The following is a 19,727-nucleotide window of genomic DNA, read 5'->3' on the forward strand; positions in this document are numbered from 1 at the left end:
ATAATAAAAATTAAAATATACTCCGTAATTAATGCGATATTAGGGTTCTGGTCTGGCCTGTCAGGGCGGCTCCGCGAGTTGCGGTGCCAGAAGCAGAAAACTCCGCGACTCGCGAGGTTCAAATTTTCAGATGACAGGTTAAATAAAATTCGACGCGATTTTTTTTTTATTTTTTATTTTCTGTTTTTATATTTTCTGTTTTATATCAAAATATTTGTATAATAAAAACTTATATTTAAAAACTTAAATAAAAATAGAACTACTTTATAATTTTAAAAATATCTTAAAAATAGATTTATATATATTAATTTTTTTTTTCTTTCTATGTTTTAAATGAAAACAAAATACTTAAATAAAACTTATATAAAAATAAAGAAACTTTATAAAACTTAAATATTTAACAAAATCTTAAAAATACTTATATTTTTGTTTTTCTTTTTATATTTTCGAATATTTAAAACGTATTTTTATAAAAATGAATTTTAATAAAAGTAAACTAAAAATCTTTTTTTTTTATTTTCTATATTAGCGTTGCGCTTCCGGCTTTTAAGCTAGATTGTTCCCCGGCAGCGGCGCCAAAAATAACTTGATGTCGTGCGAGGTGTATATAAAATAGCTATTAATTTTAGCAGGAAATACTATTAAATACGATACATTTTTACACAAGATATTTATTTATTTATAGAATGGATATACTTAAACCTTGCTACAACACTTATAGGCAGTGTACCTAATCGTACAGTAGTGTAGTTTTTAGTAAGTCCGGTTCGTTCCACAGGGAAAATCTTTAAACAAAGCTTAACGCTATATTAGTTTACTTTTATAAAAATATAAATATATATATATATAAGTAATATTATTATTATAAAGGGGGGTTTTTACCATTTAATGACCGGTTTGTCGATTTTAAAACTTTAGTCGCAGTTAAAACCAAATGTAAAATATTAAAAATAAATACAAGACTTAAATTAAAGCGTAAAGTAAATAACGATAATGAAATTGCGAATAATAAAAGTGCGATAAAATAAACTTGCGATAATTAAAAAGTACGATAATTAAAAGTACAATTAAATACAATAACAATAAAAATGCGATAATTAGAAGTGCAATTAAATATAAAATAAAGGAAATTAAATATGAAATAAAAGAATTATGCTTATTTAAACTTCTGTAATCATGATGTTTGACGTGTTGATTTTAGTTTTATGCCCATGGGTTAATTGTCCTTTGTCCTGGATTATTTAATAAGTCCGTCTGGTTTTTGTCCATAACTGTCCATCAGTCATAAATATAAAGTGCGAGTGTCCTCGTCAAATTATCCTTATACCCGAAGTTAAATATTCCAACTAATTGGGGACTTAAACTGTAACAAGATTTTAATACTTTGTTTAATAATTACACCAGGATGTCGACTGAGTGTAACCCAAGGTTTTAATATTTTGTTATCAATTATACCAAGTGTCCTTGTACATAATTTCACCCCTGTTTTAATTATTCTAGTGGCTATTAATCCATTCCCGTATCCGGTTAAATGAACGATTATTCGTACATATAAATACCCCGCCCATCGTGTCCGATCGAGTGTATATGGTAATTTATAGGGACGCCCAATTGTAAATCTTTATATTAACATTAACAAACTATCATTTAGTTAAACAAATATAAAGCCCATTAATAGCCCATAGTCTAATTTCCACAAGTGTCGTTCTTTTGTCCAAACCCCAATTATGGTACAAAGCCCAATTACCCAATTTTAGTAATTAGCCCAACATCATGATTACTTCGTTTTAAATAAGCATAATAATAACTTAGCTATGAGACATTAATATAAAAAGGTTGAACATAACTTACAATGATTAAAAATAGCGTAGCGTTACACGGACAGAATTTCGACTTACACCCTTACAATATTCGCTAACATACCCTTATTATTAGAATTAAAATTAAAATTAAAATATAAATATAAATATTTACGTATATAGATAGAGAGATGGATATATGAGTGTGAAAAATGATCAGAATTCGGTTGGCTTTATAGGGAATTGAGTTCAGGTATACTCCGCGACTCGCGACCCTTTTTGCCTTCAAACTCCGCGAGTCGCGGAGTTTGTAAATACAGCTCACTCCATTTTGGAGTCTTTCTTGCCGACGGTTTATTTTATTTATATAATATATAAATAATTATAAGAATTATTTAAATATTATATTTTATTTATGTGCATAGTTGACTTGTAATTTTTAGTCCGTTGCGTCGAGCGTTGAGAGTTGACTCTGGTCCCGGTTCCGGATTTTCGAACGTCCTTGCGTACAATTTAATATCTTGTACTTTTCGTTTTGAATCTTGTACTCTTGTAATTTCGAGACGTTTCTTATCAATAATTGGGACCTCTTTGATTGTCTTTTGTACTTTTGAGCTTTTTGGTCGTTTGTGTCTTCAATTCGTCGAATCTGTCTTTTGTCTTCACCTTTTATTATTTAAACGAATATCACTTGTAAATAGAACAATTGCAACTAAAAGCTTGTCTTTCTTGAGGAATAATGCTATGAAATATATGTTCGTATTTAGCATTATCAGCTCTATCCACTTCAATTCCTTCTTTTGAAATTTTATGACCAATAACAATGCCTTCTTTAACCATGAAATGGCATTTCTCCCAATTAAATACTAGATTTGATTGTTCGCATCTAATAAGCATTCGTTCAAGATTAACTAGACATGATTCAAATGTATCACCGAAGACTGAAAAGTCATCCATGAAAACTTCCATGCATTCTTCTATCATGTCGTGAAAAATCACCATCATGCACCTTTGAAAGGTTGCAGGGGCGTTGCAAAGTCCAAATGGCATGCGTTTGTAAGCAAAAGTACCATAAGGGCACGTGAACGTGGTTTTCTCTTGGTCCTCGGGTGCTATTGGAATTTGAAAATATGCGGAAAAACCATCAAGAAAATAATAGTAACTATTTCCGGCTAATCTTTCCAACATTTGATCAATGAAAGGTAAGGGAAAGTGATCTTTTCTGGTGGCGTCATTTAATTTTCTATAATCAATACAAATACGCCATCCTGTTACAGTCCTAGTATTAATAAGCTGATTTTTTTCATTTGTGATGACAGTCATGCCACCCTTCTTAGGCACGCATTGAATTGGGTTACCCATGGACTATCAGAGATTGGATAAATTAAACCTGCATCAAGCAGTTTAATAATTTCTTTCTTAACAACATCTTGCATATTCGGATTTAGTCTTCGTTGGCGTTGCACATACGTTTTATGACCTTCTTCCATAAGGATTTTATGTGTGCAATACGAAGAACTTATTCCTTTAATATCATGAATCTTCCATGCAATAGCTGGTTTATGAGCCGTTAGCACAGAAATGAGTTGTGATTTTTCATTTTCAGTAAGAGAAGACGATATTATTACAGGTAATTCAGATTCACCATGTAAATAAGCATATTCCAAATGGTTTGGAAGTGGCTTTAACTCTAATATCAGTGGTTCTTCTATCGATGATTTATATCGATATCTGTCTTCTTCTTTTAGCATTTGAATTTCTTCGATTGTTGGTTCATATCCATTAGCCATAAGTGTAGCTAACATTTCAGTTTCATCAATTGGTTCAGTTCCTTCTCCTAAAGAACATTCCCCTGTTCCTTGTAATTCTGGAAATTCTTCTAACAATTCTGCATGTGAATCTATGGTTTGAATATAATAACATGTATCATCTGCAGATTGCGGTTGTTGCATTGCTCTATCAACAGAAAAGGTAACACTCTCATCCTCTATACTTAGGGTCAGTTTCTTACCAAACACGTCTATTATTGCTTTAGCCGTGTTTAAGAATGGTCTTCCTAATATGAGAGGAACTCGAGAATCTTCTTCCATGTCCAAAATAACAAAATTTACTGGAAATACTAAAGTACCAACTTTAACTAGCATGTTCTCCATTATCCCTCTAGGATATTTTACTGATCGATCGGCTAGTTGTATGCTTATTCGTGTTGGTTTCAATTCTCCAAGGTCTAGTTTAGCGTATAGTGAATATGGCATTAGATTTATACTAGCACCTAAGTCTGCCAATGCTTCTATTGAACTAAGACTACCCAGAAAACATGGAATTGTGAAACTTCTTGGATCTGATAATTTTTCTGGTATCTTATTCAACAGTACTGCAGAACAATTAGCTTTCATAGTAACAGCCGAGAGTTCTTCCATTTTCTTTCTATTTGTGATTAGATCTTTCAGAAATTTAGCATATCTAGGCATTCCTGAAATCACATCAATGAAAGGAAGACTTACATTTATTTGTTTAAACATATCCAAGAATTTGGATTGCTCGGCTTCAAGTCTCTCTTTTCTCATTTTACTTGGGTAAGGAAGTGGTGGTTGGTATGGTTTAACATAAGGTTTTGCCTTAACTGTGTTATCTTCATTAACCTTTTCAACTACCAGTTCTGTTTCCTAATCTCGCTCAGTTTTTGGTTCTTGTGGAGTAGGAATAGCATTATCAGAAATTACAGGCATTTCAGGTGGTTTAACTGTAATACCACTTCTTGTGGTAATGGATTTAGCTGTTTCATTCCGGGGGTTAGCATTTGTATCACTAGGTAGACTTCCCGGTTTCCTTTCACCTATTAACCTTGCTAGGTTGCTCACTTCTTGTTCCAGATTTTGAATAGAAGCTTGTTGATTTCTAAATGCTTGAGCATTTTGTTCATTGGTTTGTTTCTGAGATGTGAAAAATTGAGTTTGAGATTCAACTAGCTTCGACATCATGTCTTCTAAATTTGGCTTTTTATCATCCGTTTTTGGTGGTTTATTTTGAAAAATAGGTCTTTGCTGATTGTAAGTATTATTAGGTACTTGTTGATTGCTTGGACCTTGTTGGTTGTTGTATGGAACATTTCGGTTATAATTCTGATTTTGATTGTAAATTGGTGTTGGCGTTTGATAATTATTCTGATAATTATTTACAGGTCTTTGGTTTATGTATGAAACATTCTATCTTTATTCCATTGTTAGTTCAATACTGAGACAATCTTTTGTCAAATGTGGTCCTCCACACTGCTCACAACTAATTCTTATTGAGTGAATATCTTTAGTCATCTTTTCCATTCGTCTCTCGACAGCATCTATCTTTGCAGAAATGGAATCAAAGTCATGGCTAGAATCGGCTCTAGCTGCTTTAGATGATCTAACGATATCTTTTTATTGATGCCACTCATGTGAGTGGGAAGCAGTGTTATCAATAATTTTGTAAGCGTCAGTTGCGGTTTTCTTCATAATGGAACCACCAGCTGCTATATCTATGTCTTTTCGTGTAGTGATATCGCATCCTTGGTAGAATATTTGTACTATTTGACAAGTATCTAAGCCATGTTGCGGACATCCTCTCAACAACTCTCCAAATCTTGTCCACGCTTCATATAGAGTTTCATTTGGCTTTTGCGTGAACGTAACAATTTCTCCTTAAAGTCTTACGGCTTTAGATGCCGGAAAGAATTGTTTAAGAAATTTTTCAACTAAAACGTCCCATGTATCAATCGCCCCTTCAGGTAACGATTCTAACCAATCTTTGGCTTCTCCCTTTAAAGTCCAGGGAAATAACATGAGATATATCTGTTCATCCTCCACTTCTCTTATTTTAAATAGTGTACAGATCCTATTAAAGGTACAAAGATGTTCATTTGGATCTTCCTTCGGTGCATCACTAAATTGGCATTGATTAGTTACCATGTGTAGAATTTGTCCTTTGATTTCATAATCTGGCGTATTAATGTCAGGTTGAGTAATTGCGTGACCTTGGCCAGTGCGTTTAGTTCACATTCGGTCTTCCATACTTAGAGGTTTCAGATTTTTCATAATTGAATTTGTTGAATCTGAATCACTAGAAGATTCTGATTTAATGGTTGGTTCCTCGAAAATCTCTGTTTGAATGATTGGTGGTTCCGGAGGAAAGATTAATGGTTCAGGATCTCTGAATTGTCCCTGAATATCCTCCGGATTCTCAATTGTGAGGTCGGGCACAAAAAATGGATTATCGGAAATTTGAATTGGAGTACTTGGTCGACTGGATGACGATTCTAAAGAAAAATCAACGGCGACAATATTTGCTAGATGTCTTGATCGAGTTACAGGTGGTGAACGTACAAAAGGTGGTGAACGTTTTGCTCGGTGCATTCACTGAATATCCTATTAGTTATAAAAAAATAAAAATTATATAAGTTATCAAATTAATAGACTTTTCTGCTTTTGACCACGTTTCGAATAGCCAATAGATGCAGCAGGGAGCCAGATCCCTTTAAATCGGAAGCTCACAACTCAGCCACTAACAAATTCAACTATTACTACGAAGCAGAAAATTTGGATGTCTATCAATTTAACCACTTAAAATAATTTTTCGTTGAAGTTTAAAGAAATTTTAGATAAGAAATAGAAAATTATATGTCCTAAAAACTAGAGCGTCGAGGAATAAGAAAGAAAAAGAGCGCGTCGAAAAACGTCAAAAAACGTCGAAAAATAAAAGGTCGAAAAATAAAAATAAGAAAGTAGCGCGTCGAAACTTAAAAGTCTAAAAACTAAGAATTAAAAGTTGCGTCTAAAAATATTAAAGCTTAAAAGAAATACTATATTCAAAACGGTAATTACTTAAAAAGTACTAAAATTTATAAAATGGCATCGCAAAATTCTAAAGCACCTAAATCTTAGTCTAAAGAAAAAGCACTTAAGGGATTTTACGGTAAAGCCTAAAAATCTAGAAATAAAAAAAATAACTACGGCAAAAACTATAACTTAAAACTAAATACAAGTGAAAAATACAAATATTACGAAGAAACGATTAAAAAGATACAAAATATAAAAATAAAACTTAAAGTTGTAAAAAGCACAATTTTTATAAAAATATTATTTTTATTTTATTTATTTTATAAAACAATTAATTTTATATATTAATTAAAACTAGATTAAAACTAAATAAAACAAACTAAATAATAAAAGTAAACTAAATATTTAAATACACTAACCCTAATTAGGGTTTTAATTAAATAATAATAATAATTAAAAACTCCATAATTATTGCTCGGATCAGGGCTGTCAGATCAGGCCATGCGATCACATGGTCTACGCGTTAAAAATCCATGCGGTCACATGGAGTAGGGTTTTGGGCCAGGTTCTGGGATGCAACAGTACTGGACCGAGTGATTTTTTACATATATTTTTTTTTTCTGTTTTTTAAAATTATATAAAGTATAATAAATAAAAACTTATATTTTTTTACAAACTAAAAATAAAAATAAAGAAACTTTATAGTTATATATATATATATTTAAAAAACTCTTAAATATATATATATATATATATATATATATATATATATATATATATATATATATATATATATATATATATATATTGTTATTTTTCTTTTTATATTTTTGTATTTTTAATATTTAAAACGTATATTTTTTTATACAAAGAACTTAATAAAAAAATCTTTTTTTATAGCGTTGCGCTTTCGGCGTTTTAGGTTCCCCGGCAGCGGCGCCAAAAATACTTGATGTGTGCGAGGTGGTGTACACGAAATAGTTTATATTTTTACAAGAAAATACTATTAAATACGATACAATTTTACACAAGATATTTATTTATTTATAGAATGGATATACCTAAACCTTGCTACAACACTTATAGGCAGTGTACCTAATCGTACAGTAGTGTAGTTTTTAGTAAGTCCGGTTCGTTCCACAGGGATCTTAGCCAAGTTTAACGCTATATTTTTAACTTATGATTGTAAAAATACAAAAATATTTATAAGTAGTATTATTATTATAAAAGGGGGTTTTTACTGTTTAATGATCGGTTTGTCAATTTTTAAACTTTAGTCGCAGTTAAAACCTAATGTAAAATATTAAAAATAAATATAACTTAAATTAAAGCGTAAATTAAATAACGAAAATGAAATTGCGATAAATAAAAGTGCGATAAAATAAAATTGCGATAATTAAAGAGTACGATAATTAAAAGTGCAATTAAATAAAATGACGATAAATAAAAGTGCGATAATTAAAAGTGCAATTAAATATGAAATAAAATAAATTATGCTTATTTAAACTTCCGTAATCATGATGTTTGACGTGTTGATTTTAGTTTATTCTCATGGGTTAATTGTCCTTTGTCCTGGATTATTTGATATGTCCATACGGATTTGTCCATAATAGTCCATCAGTCATAATCATAAAATGCGGAAGTCTTCGTCAAATTATTCTTATTCCCGAAGTCAAATATTCCAACTAATTGGGGATTCGAATTGTAACAAGGTCTTAATACTTTGTTTAATGAATACACTAGGTTATCGATTGCGCGTAGTCCAAGATTTTATTACTTTTTTAACAATTACACCAATTACCCTTGAGTGTAATCCACCCCTGTTTCAATAAGTCTATTAACTATTAATCCAGTTCCGTGTCCGGTAAAATGAACAATTATTGGTATTTATAGATATCTCGCCCACCGTACTCAGTCAAGCGTATGTGGTTATATATAAATACGTCAAATTATAAGTCTATATATTAAATTAATGAGGTATCATTTAGTTAATATAAAGCCCATTAATAGCCCATAGTCTAATTTTCACAAGTGTCGTTCTTTTATCCAAACCCCAATTATGGTACAAAGCCCAATTACCCCGTCTTAATATTTTAGCCCAACATCATGATTACTTCGGTATTAAATAAGCATAATAATAACTTAGCTACGAGACATTAATTTAAAAAGGTTGAACATAACTTACAATGATTAATAATAGCGTAGCATTACACGGACAGAATTTCGACTTACACCCTTACAACATTCGCTAACATACCCTTATTATTAGAATTTAAAATTAAAATTAAAATTAAAATTAAAATTATAATATATATATATATATATATATATATATATATATATATATATATATATTATATATATATATTATACGGGTGAGATAGAGAGATAGATAAAAAGATATATATTTGATCAACCAAAACTGCGAATTTATAGGGGTGTGGTCAGAAACTATTCACCATGCGATCGCATGGGATTTAGGCCTTAGGCCATGCAATCGCATGGCCACTTTTTCCAGCTCATGTACTTTTGTTTGCTTCTTTGCCGACGGTTTAATAAATAAATATAATATATAAATAATTTTAAGAATTATTTAAATATTATATTATATTTATGTGCATAGTTGACTTGTAATTTTTATTCCATTGCGTCGAGCGTTGAGAGTTGACTCTGGCCCCGGTTCCGGATTTTCGAACGTCCTTGCGTACAATTTAATATCTTTTATTTTGCGTTTTGCGACTTTTACTCTTGTAATTTTTAGACGTTTCTTATCAATAATTTGAACCACTTTGATTGTACTTTGTACTTTTGAGCTTTTTGGTCGTTTGCATCTTCAATTCATCGAATCTGTCTTTTTGTCTTCACCTTTTATTATTTAAACAAATATTACTTGTAAATAGAACAATTGCAACTAAAAGCTTGTCTTTCTTGAGGGATAATGCTATGAAATATATGTTCGTTTTTAACATTATCAATTAAACACACACTTCAACGAAAATTATCAAATGTAATGATGAAATGTAATGATGGAATGTAATGGTGGAATGTAATGATGAAATGTAATGATGGAATGTGACGTTGATATGTGACGGTGGAATGTGGTGGTGCTATGTGACGGAGGATGTGGTGGTTATATGTGACGGTGCTATGTCGTCCCTAAAAGTCGTCCCAAGAAAAAAATTATTATTTAATTGTTTTTTGGTGCAGAAATATTTGGCTCCAAGAGTGAGAAAATTTCGCGCCGTTTTTTTGGGGACGACATGTCGTCCCGAAAACTTTTATTGGGGACGACACTGAACTAGCGTTCCAATCGCATTTCTCTCTATTTAATTTTCGAAGATGAAGAAATGTATTTTAAATTCCGTCAACTAAACTGTTAAGTTTAGTTAAGTTTGGTATTATTAGTATCGTTTTTATGTTGTATCGTTTGTGTTATTGTCATTTTCTAGTTTTCAAGTATTAATTGTATCGTTTTATAAGCTATGTTGAATGAAATTGTTATTTTATTTTTTCAGTTTACTATAGTTAACAATGGACAAACGACAAACATTCAATCGAATATTATACAAGTATTGTGAATTAAAACACTCTAAACAACAAACATTAAATAAAGGTCATACAATGTTACTGAATTAATGATGTGTGCTAGGTGGTGTATACGAAATAGTTTATATTTTTACAAGAAAATACTATTAAATACGATACAATTTTACACAAGATATTTATTTATTTATAGAATAGATATACCTAAACCTTGCTACAACACTTATAGGCAGTGTACCTAATCGTACAGTAGTGTAGTTTTTAGTAAGTCCGGTTCGTTCCACAGGGATCTTAGCCAAGTTTAACGATATATTTTTAACTTATGATTGTAAAAATACAAAAATATATATAAGTAGTATTATTATTATAAAAGGGGGTTTTTACCGTTTAATGACCGGTTTGTCGATTTTAAAACTTTAGTCGCAGTTAAAACCTAATGTAAAATATTAAAAATAAATATAACTTAAATTAAAGCGTAAATTAAATAACGATAATGAAATTGCGATAAATAAAAGTGCGATAAAATGAAATTGTGATAATTAAAGAGTACGATAATTAAAAGTGCAATTAAATAAAATGACAATAAATAAAAGTGCGATAATTAAAAGTGCAATTAAATATGAAAAAAAATAAATTATGCTTATTTAAACTTCCGTAATCATGATGTTTGACGTGTTGATTTTAGTTTATTCCCATGGGTTAATTGTCCTTTGTCCTAGATTATTTGATATGTCCATACGGATTTGTCCTTAATAGTCCATCAGTCATAATCATAAAATGCGGAAGTCTTCGTCAAATTATTCTTATTCCCGAAGTCAAATATTCCAACTAATTGGGGATTCAAATTGTAACAAGGTCTTAATACTTTGTTTAATGAATACACCAGGTTATCGACTGCATTTAGTCCAAGGTTTTATTACTTTGTTAACAATTACACCAATTACCCTTGAATGTAATCCACCCATGTTTCAACAAGTCTATTAACTATTAATCCAGTTCCGTGTCCGGTAAAATGAACAATTATTGGTATTTATAGATATCCCGCCCACCGTACCCAGTCAAGCGTATGTGGTTATATATAAATACATCAAATTATAAGTCTATATATTAAATTAACGAGGTATCATTTAGTTAATATAAAGCCCATTAATAGCCCATAGTCTAATTTCCACAAGTGTCGTTCTTTTATCCAAACCCCAATTATGGTACAAAGCCCAATTACCCTGTCTTAATATTTTAGCCCAACATCATGATTACTTCGGCATTAAATAAGTATAATAATAACTTAGCTACGAGAAATTAATTTAAAAAGGTTGAACATAACTTACAATGATTAATAATAGCGTAGCGTTACACGGACAGAATTTCGACTTACACCCTTACAACATTCGCTAACATACCCTTATTATTAGATTTTAAAATTAAAATTAAAATTAAAATTATAATATATATATATATATATATATATATATATATATATATATATATATATATATATATATATATATATATATATTATACGAGTGAGATAGAGAGATAGATAAAAAGATATATATTTGATCAACCAAAACTGCGAATTTATAGGGGTGTGGCCAGAAACTATTCACCATGCGATCGCATGGCCACTTTTTCCAGCTCATGTGCTTTTGTTTGCTTCTTTGCCGACGGTTTAATAAATAAATAAAATATATAAATAATTTTAAGAATTATTTAAATATTATATTATATTTATGTGCATAGTTGACTTGTAATTTTTAGTCCGTTGCGTCGAGCGTTGAGAGTTGACTATGGTCCCGGTTCCGGATTTTCGAACGTCCTTGCGTACAATTTAATATCTTGTATTTTGCGTTTTGTGACTTGTACTCTTGTAATTTGAGACGTTTCTTATCAATAATTTGAACCACTTTGATTGTACTTTGTACTTTTGAGCTTTTTGGTCGTTTGCGTCTTCAATTCGTTGAATCTGTCTTTTGTCTTCACCTTTTATTATTTAAACGAATATTACTTGTAAATAGAACAATTGCAACTAAAAGCTTGTCTTTCTTGAGGGATAATGCTATGAAATATATGTTCGTTTTTAGCATTATCAAATATTCCCACACTTGAGCGTTGCTTGTCCTCAAGCAATATAGTCTTGAAATAAAAATACTAGAATCACTTCTTTATTCTTCACACTTTGTACATCAGTGATTTCTATACGGCGTTATGAATAATGATAGTAACATTGTGGTTTACAGTCCCATATGACTATAAAAATTTAGATCCTTAAGGAAATTGGATCTTTATGAAAACATTTGATCTTTTGAAAATTCAATCTAGCTTTTACCCTAGATAAGTTTTCCGGAATAACCCTTCACCGGTGTTTGCAAATTGTTTTTGTGGGATTGGTGGGTTTTAGATTTGAAAATTTTAGCTCAAAACTTGCGGTTTTGTGTCACCCACTTGCTAACCTTGTATTAGGAAAGCAACACTTCCAGTATACTTGTTCCGTATATTACCTTTCGGTAAACTACCGTCCAGTTGTAAAGGAAAGCGTTGAACAAGCAACTGTTAGGGCAATGTCCCCTGACATGCTTTTAATTATGGTCTATAACGTGTCGGATGCAATTACTATCCTTTGTAGGAGCAATAGTAAAGCTCACCCTTTTGGTTTTTCGGTCTGGCACAGGGTCCTGTCTTTGACCATGCTATGTAACCACCGTTCTTACGGTTGACACCCGATTTGGTTCAGGTGACTTAATGAATTCCAGGTGAATTCCTAGGATTTTACGTTCAATGGTAATGAACGCATTAAAAATGGGTTTTCAGAAAACAAATCGGTTTGTAATTTTGATCAAAATATTTTCTCGTTCAAGCTCGAGTTTAGATATCATCGAATTCCATGAGTTTGTAATTCTCAATCTTTAAAGTCAATCTTAAGGATTGAGTAATATCAGGCTTAAAAGTTGATTTTTGATCTTTAAGGAGATTATCCTTTCTGGAGGTCTGATTCATTAGTCTTATCAAGATAATTTGCACGGCGCCCTCCCCATTTTACGAGACAGATCCTCTCATGGTTAGGATAAGTCTGACCACTTGGCGACCCTGTTTGATGCTGAGGTCCGTGGATTTCCAGCTAATTTTCGAGAAAACTTTTCAAGGTTTTTCGTAGACTCTACAACTGGTCTGGACGACAACTTCCTGACCTAAATCAATAATTTGAACCACTTTGATTGTACTTTGTACTTTTGAGCTTTTTGGTCGTTTGCATCTTCAATTCGTCGAATCTGTCTTTTTGTCTTCACCTTTTATTATTTAAACGAATATTACTTGTAAATAGAACAATTGCAACTAAAAGCTTGTCTTTCTTGAGGGATAATGCTATGAAATATATGTTCGTTTTTAGCATTATCAATTAAACACACACTTCAACAAAAATTATCAAATGTAATGATGAAATGTAATGATGGAATGTAATGGTGGAATGTAATGATGGAATGTGACGTTGATATGTGACGGTGGAATGTGGTGGTGCTATGTGATGGAGGATGTGGTGGTTATATGTGATGGTGCTATGTCGTCACTAAAAGTCGTCCCAAGAAAAAAATTATTATTTAATTGTTTTTTGGTGCAGAAATATTTGGCTCCAAGAGAGAAAATTTCGCGCCGTTTTTTTGGGGACGACATTTCGTCCCGAAAACTTTTATTGGGGACGACACATTCCAATCGCATTTCTCTCTATTTAATTTTTCGAAGATGAAGAAATGTATTTTAAATTCCGTCAACTAAACTGTTAAGTTTAGTTAAGTTTGGTATTATTAGTATCGTTTTTATGTTGTATCGTTTGTGTTATTGTCATTTTCTAGTTTTCAAGTATTAATTGTATCGTTTTATAAGCTATATTGAATGAAATTGTTATTTTATTTTTTCAGTTTACTATAGTTAACAATGGACAAACGACAAACATTCAATCGAATATTATACAAGTATTGTGAATTAAAACATTCTAAACAACAAACATTAAATAAAGGTCATACAATGTTACTGAATTAAATACACACTTCAACGAAAATTATCAAATGTAATGATGAAATGTAATGATGGAATGTAATGGTGGAATGTAATGATGAAATGTAATGATGGAATGTGACGTTGATATGTGACGGTGGAATGTGGTGGTGCTATGAGACGGTGGATGTGGTGGTTATATGTGACGGTGCTATGTCGTCCCAAGAAAAAAATTATTATTTAATTGTTTTTTGGTGCAGAAATATTTAGCTCCAAGAGTGAGAAAATTTCGCGCCGTTTTTTTGGGGACGACATGTCGTCCCGAAAACTTTTATTGGGGACGACACTGAACTAGCGTTCCAATCGCATTTCTCTCTATTTAATTTTCGAAGATGAAGAAATGTATTTTAAATTCCGTCAACTAAACTGTTAAGTTTAGTTAAGTTTGGTATTATTAGTATCATTTTTTATGTTGTATCGTTTGTGTTATTGTCATTTTCTAGTTTTCAAGTATTAATTGTATCGTTTTATAAGCTATGTTGAATGAAATTGTTATTTTATTTTTTCAGTTTACTATAGTTAACAATGGACAAACGACAAACATTCAATCGAATATTATACAAGTATTGTGAATTAAAACACTCTAAACAACAAACATTAAATAAAGGTCATACAATGTTCCTGAATTAAACACACACTTCAACGAAAATTATCAAATGTAATGATGAAATGTAATGATGGAATGTAATGGTGGAATGTAATGATGAAATGTAATGATGGAATGTGACGTTGATATGTGACGGTGGAATGTGGTGGTGTTATGTGACGGTGGATGTGGTGGTTATATGTGACGGTGGAATGTAATGCTGATATGTGACGGTGGAATGTGGTGGTGATATGTGATGGTAGAATGTAACGTTTGTAGCGACCCGACAAAATCGTCATTGATGGCGCCGTCTACTTAGGTCCCGTTACGTGGTCATAAGTCTTTAAAACAACGTTTGACCAAAAGTATGTCGCATTCATTTCAAAAGTAGAGATGTTCCAAGGTTTACAAAGTAGTTCGACAACTAGTTATGTTACAAAGTTTAAAGTACAATTGAAATATATGCGACACAATTTAAAAGTAGCCAAAAGACTCTCCACGTATGCATATATACTCGACATCCAAGCAAGTATCAAAAGTAATGAGCGGAAGCATGTATCACAAAACGTTCAAGGACCTGAGAAAAACATAGAAATCTGTCAACAAAAATGTTGGTGAAATCATAGGTTTAAGTAAGTAAGTACAAGTGAACCACAAGATTTGTAACATTGATATAATAGTAATACATTCCAAAAGTTAATATTCACGAGCACCCAATTATCAATGCTTAACATTCCTTCCATAGAACCCCATCACAATAGTGTTAGAACATACACTGTTTCTCGAAAATATATTTCATTCGTAGACGGTAGCGAACCGCCTGAATGAGGGTTTGTCAAACCCATATGGATCCATACAACATAAGTTCTCGCTTACACCCGGCAAGTGTAACTAATGATAATCGAATTGAGGATTTTGTTCTAAACTCGTATGTAGAATGTTTGTTTTCCTGTACTTGTGTTCACTTAGTTAAAAAGTAACGTTTATGTTTTCTCATCCCAAATGTAAGTTTAAAAGAGTAAAAGTGGGACTATGATCTCACCTTGAGTGCACGTATGTAAAAGTACTTCAACAAGTAAACGTGTGCAAGAACGAATGCTAGTCTTGACCTAAACAAATAGGTTTGTATCAATATCGGTAAACACGGTCGGTCAAAGTGTTCAATTAGTCCTATAGCTCGTTACGACTCGATTACTATAGCATGTGAGTCAAATTGTCACGTTTCATGCAAGATACAAGTATAAAAGTAATGGTGGAATGTGACGTTGATATGTGACGGTGGAATACGACGTTGATATGTGACGGTGGAATTAATATGTGATAGTGGAATGTGGTGGTGATATGTGATGGTGGAATGTAACATTGATACGTGATGGTGGAATGTGACGGTGGAATGTAACAGCGAAAACTAATGGTGGAATGTGACGTTGATACGTGATAGTGGAATGTAACATTGATATGTGATGGTGGAATGTGGTGGTAATTTGTGACGGTGAAATATAACGTTGAAATGTGACGGTGGAATGTGACGTTGATATGTGACGTCGAAATGTAACAGTGGAATGTGATGTATATATGTGATGGTGGAACGCAACGGTGATATGTGATGGTGTGATGTGACGTATATATGTGTTGGTGGAATGTGACATTGATATGTGATGGTGGAATGTAATGACAAAATGTAACGGTGGAATGTGACGTTGATATGTAATGGTGGAATGTAACGGCAAAATGTAACGGTGGAATGTGACATTGATATGTGATGGTGGACTGTGACGTTGAAATGTAACGGTGGAATGTGGTGGTGATTTGTAACGGTGGATTGTGACGTTGATATGTGATCATAGAGTGTAGTGGTCATTTGTAACGGTGGAATGTGACGTTGAGATGTGACGGTGGAATGTGCACTGTAATGGCGAAATATAACGGTGGAAATGTGACGTCAATATGTGACGGTGGAATGCGACGTTGATATGTGATCGTGGAGTGCGATAGTGATCGTGGAATGCGACGTTGATATATTGATATAAATGATATATATATATATATATATATATATATATATATATATATATATATATATATATATAATTAAATATAAAATTTATTTTAAAGAATATAACTTTATAAGCATAAGCAGATATATAATTAAATATTAATTTTACATAAATAAATATTTATATAAGTAAATATAAATAAGTATTTATATAAATAAATATTAATTATAAATATTTATATAATTAAATATAAATATTTATATAATTAAATATAAATATTTATATAATTAAATATAAATAAATATTGTATATAAGTAAATATAAATAAATATTTATTTTATACAATATTTAAAAGTAAATTTAATAATTAAAATAAGATATAATTAATGTATATAAGTAAATAAAATAAATAGAGTTTTTAAATAAAGGTAAATAATTATTTGAAAATTTCACGAAACTTCTGGCGCTAGATCAATTTTCATTTCCCTCCAGATACTTTAGGGACGACATGTCGTCCCTAATTGTCGTCCCCAAAGAAAAAAGACAGCAGTATACTCCAGATCCACCATTTTATTTAGTCACTTTACCAAAAATAAATCCTCTGATACCTCTGGCGATTTTGAGCTATTTCCGGTGATTTAAAGCTATTTCACACCAAATCCAACCTAATCTTCTCTCCTAAAACACTAACAAAGGTATGTTCTTCATTGATATTTTGAAAATTAAAGTTTGGTGCATTGGGTTATATATATTAAATCCGAATATTGGGGTTATTTTTGGAAGATTGTTGTGTGTGATTATGTTTAGACTTATGATTTTCATGCCTAGTTTGTTATTTTGCTTATGTTTGTTGATTCCTTGATTATATTTGGTCCTTAAATCCGAACTTTGTTACTAAAGTGATGGGTTTGGTGATGAAAGTGTCAAGAACATTTTTCATTATATATTAATTCCGAATTAATATTTTTTTTTAGGATTTATAGTTAAATAAACTCTGAAAATTATATATAATTTAAAGAATAATTAATAGCTAAGTAACAGTTGATGATAAATTTTGTTAATGTATTTTTTGTTACTGTAACGCTACTTTTATTTTCTAAATTTGAGATACTGTATTGGAAACATTTTGTAAAGAGTGAAGGACTGAGGATTACATTCATCCGGTACTAACGTGTACAGAAACTACAAATTAGCAGTAAAATGGTAAGTTACCCTTTCTCTCGGCTGCAGTTTTAGCACACCTCTTTAACACTAAATGACTAGACTTTTGTTGTTGTTTTTTTTTTCCTCTGTGTTTGTAATATTCAACAGGCATTATGGAAGTAATTCGATCAACTTAATACTTGCAAGTGGAACAAGTAAGAAATGTTACTTTCAAACACAATTCATTTCAACTGACATTGTTATTGTGTTGCAACTAATTTATGGTTTAAATGGTTAGTTTATGTTCAATACATGCTTATCAAACTCAGGTTTTGTAGATTATTAACAAAGACCTGTTGAAATGGCATGGTGTTGGTTTTGTATTGCTTGGATTATGTATTGCTTTATGATTGACCATTGGAAAAAAATTATTCATCACTTGTGTATCATGTAAAGTGGCAACCATTTGTGTATACTCTATAAGCATTGTTACAAAACTAGATGGAACTAACTTGAAAACTAATGGAAGTGTATATAAATTTCATATTAAATGCATTCATTATCACTGTATAATTAAAGTGTGTAGGAAAAGGTTTAGGTTCTTATATCAGTTCCCTTAATTTTATGATATTTGTTTGATTTAAAGTATAGATTCATGTTTGATGTGGTTTGTGTTCGTGTGTGTGGATTTAGTTTTGAAGCTTCGGGTTCGGGTGACCGTGAAATTCATGATGAGGGTAACATCGACTCCGTTGAAGATGATGACGGTGAAGATGATGACGGTGATTATGAAGATGAAGATCAAGATGATGCGGGTGAAGAAGAAAATGATGGGTAAGTATGCAGTTTGACTTGTTTGCTACTTGGATAATGTTTAATGTTATGGTTGTAAACTCGGATTTGTTATTTCGGATTTGTTAACTTTTCAGATTTGTAACTTTTGGATTTGTAAACTCGGTTGTAAACTTTTAATGTTATGGTTATGGTTGTGTTTATGTTATGGTTGGTTATTTTGTTGCGTGTACAGCAGGTTTAGATTATATTGAATTGGCTCGTTTTACGGATGGTACGTACAGCAGAATTAAATCTGCAAAAATACTTCCAGTACCTTTTAGGGACGACATGTCGTCCCTAAAGGTCGTCCCCGTCATATTTTCGCATTTTATTTAATAAATAAATATTTATATCATTATTTTATTATTATTTCTTTAGAGACGACATGTTGTCTCTAAAAGTCGTCTGGAATTGGCCCATTCGTTTGACAACAGAAAGTCAAAGTGGGGCCCACTGTCGTCTCTAAAGAAATTGTTGTCGTTGCAAAAGAGTTTTAGCTACAGAGTATCCGGGACGACATAATAGGGACGACATGTCGTCCCTAAAGACCTTTAGGGACGACATGTCGTCTCTAATTCCAGTTTAATGTCGTCCCTAAAGGTCCGATTTCTTGTAGTGCATTGTTTGAAATCGTATTAATTAGATAACTAACTGTAAGGCAAAATCTGTCTATTCAAGAAATTAGGCAATAAGATCAAAAACATATGGTTTTGAGTAAAAGGACAGATACATGAAGTGAAACGGGAGTAAAAGAATGTCCTAACACTTATCAGCACCAAAATACAACCTAAACACCACCAAAAAAAAAAAAAAAAAAAAAAAAAAAAACAAAAAAACTATGAAAAAAAATACAAATTCTAACATCACCAATATGTAGCTAATAGACGGGACCAAAAATACAATCTAAACACCACCAAAACAAAAAGACTCAATGTTAACCATATGTGTACTACAGTAATACAATTAATGG

This window comes from Rutidosis leptorrhynchoides, chromosome 11 (assembly GCF_046630445.1).
Source record: "Rutidosis leptorrhynchoides isolate AG116_Rl617_1_P2 chromosome 11, CSIRO_AGI_Rlap_v1, whole genome shotgun sequence".
Taxonomy (NCBI): Eukaryota; Viridiplantae; Streptophyta; class Magnoliopsida; order Asterales; family Asteraceae; genus Rutidosis; species Rutidosis leptorrhynchoides.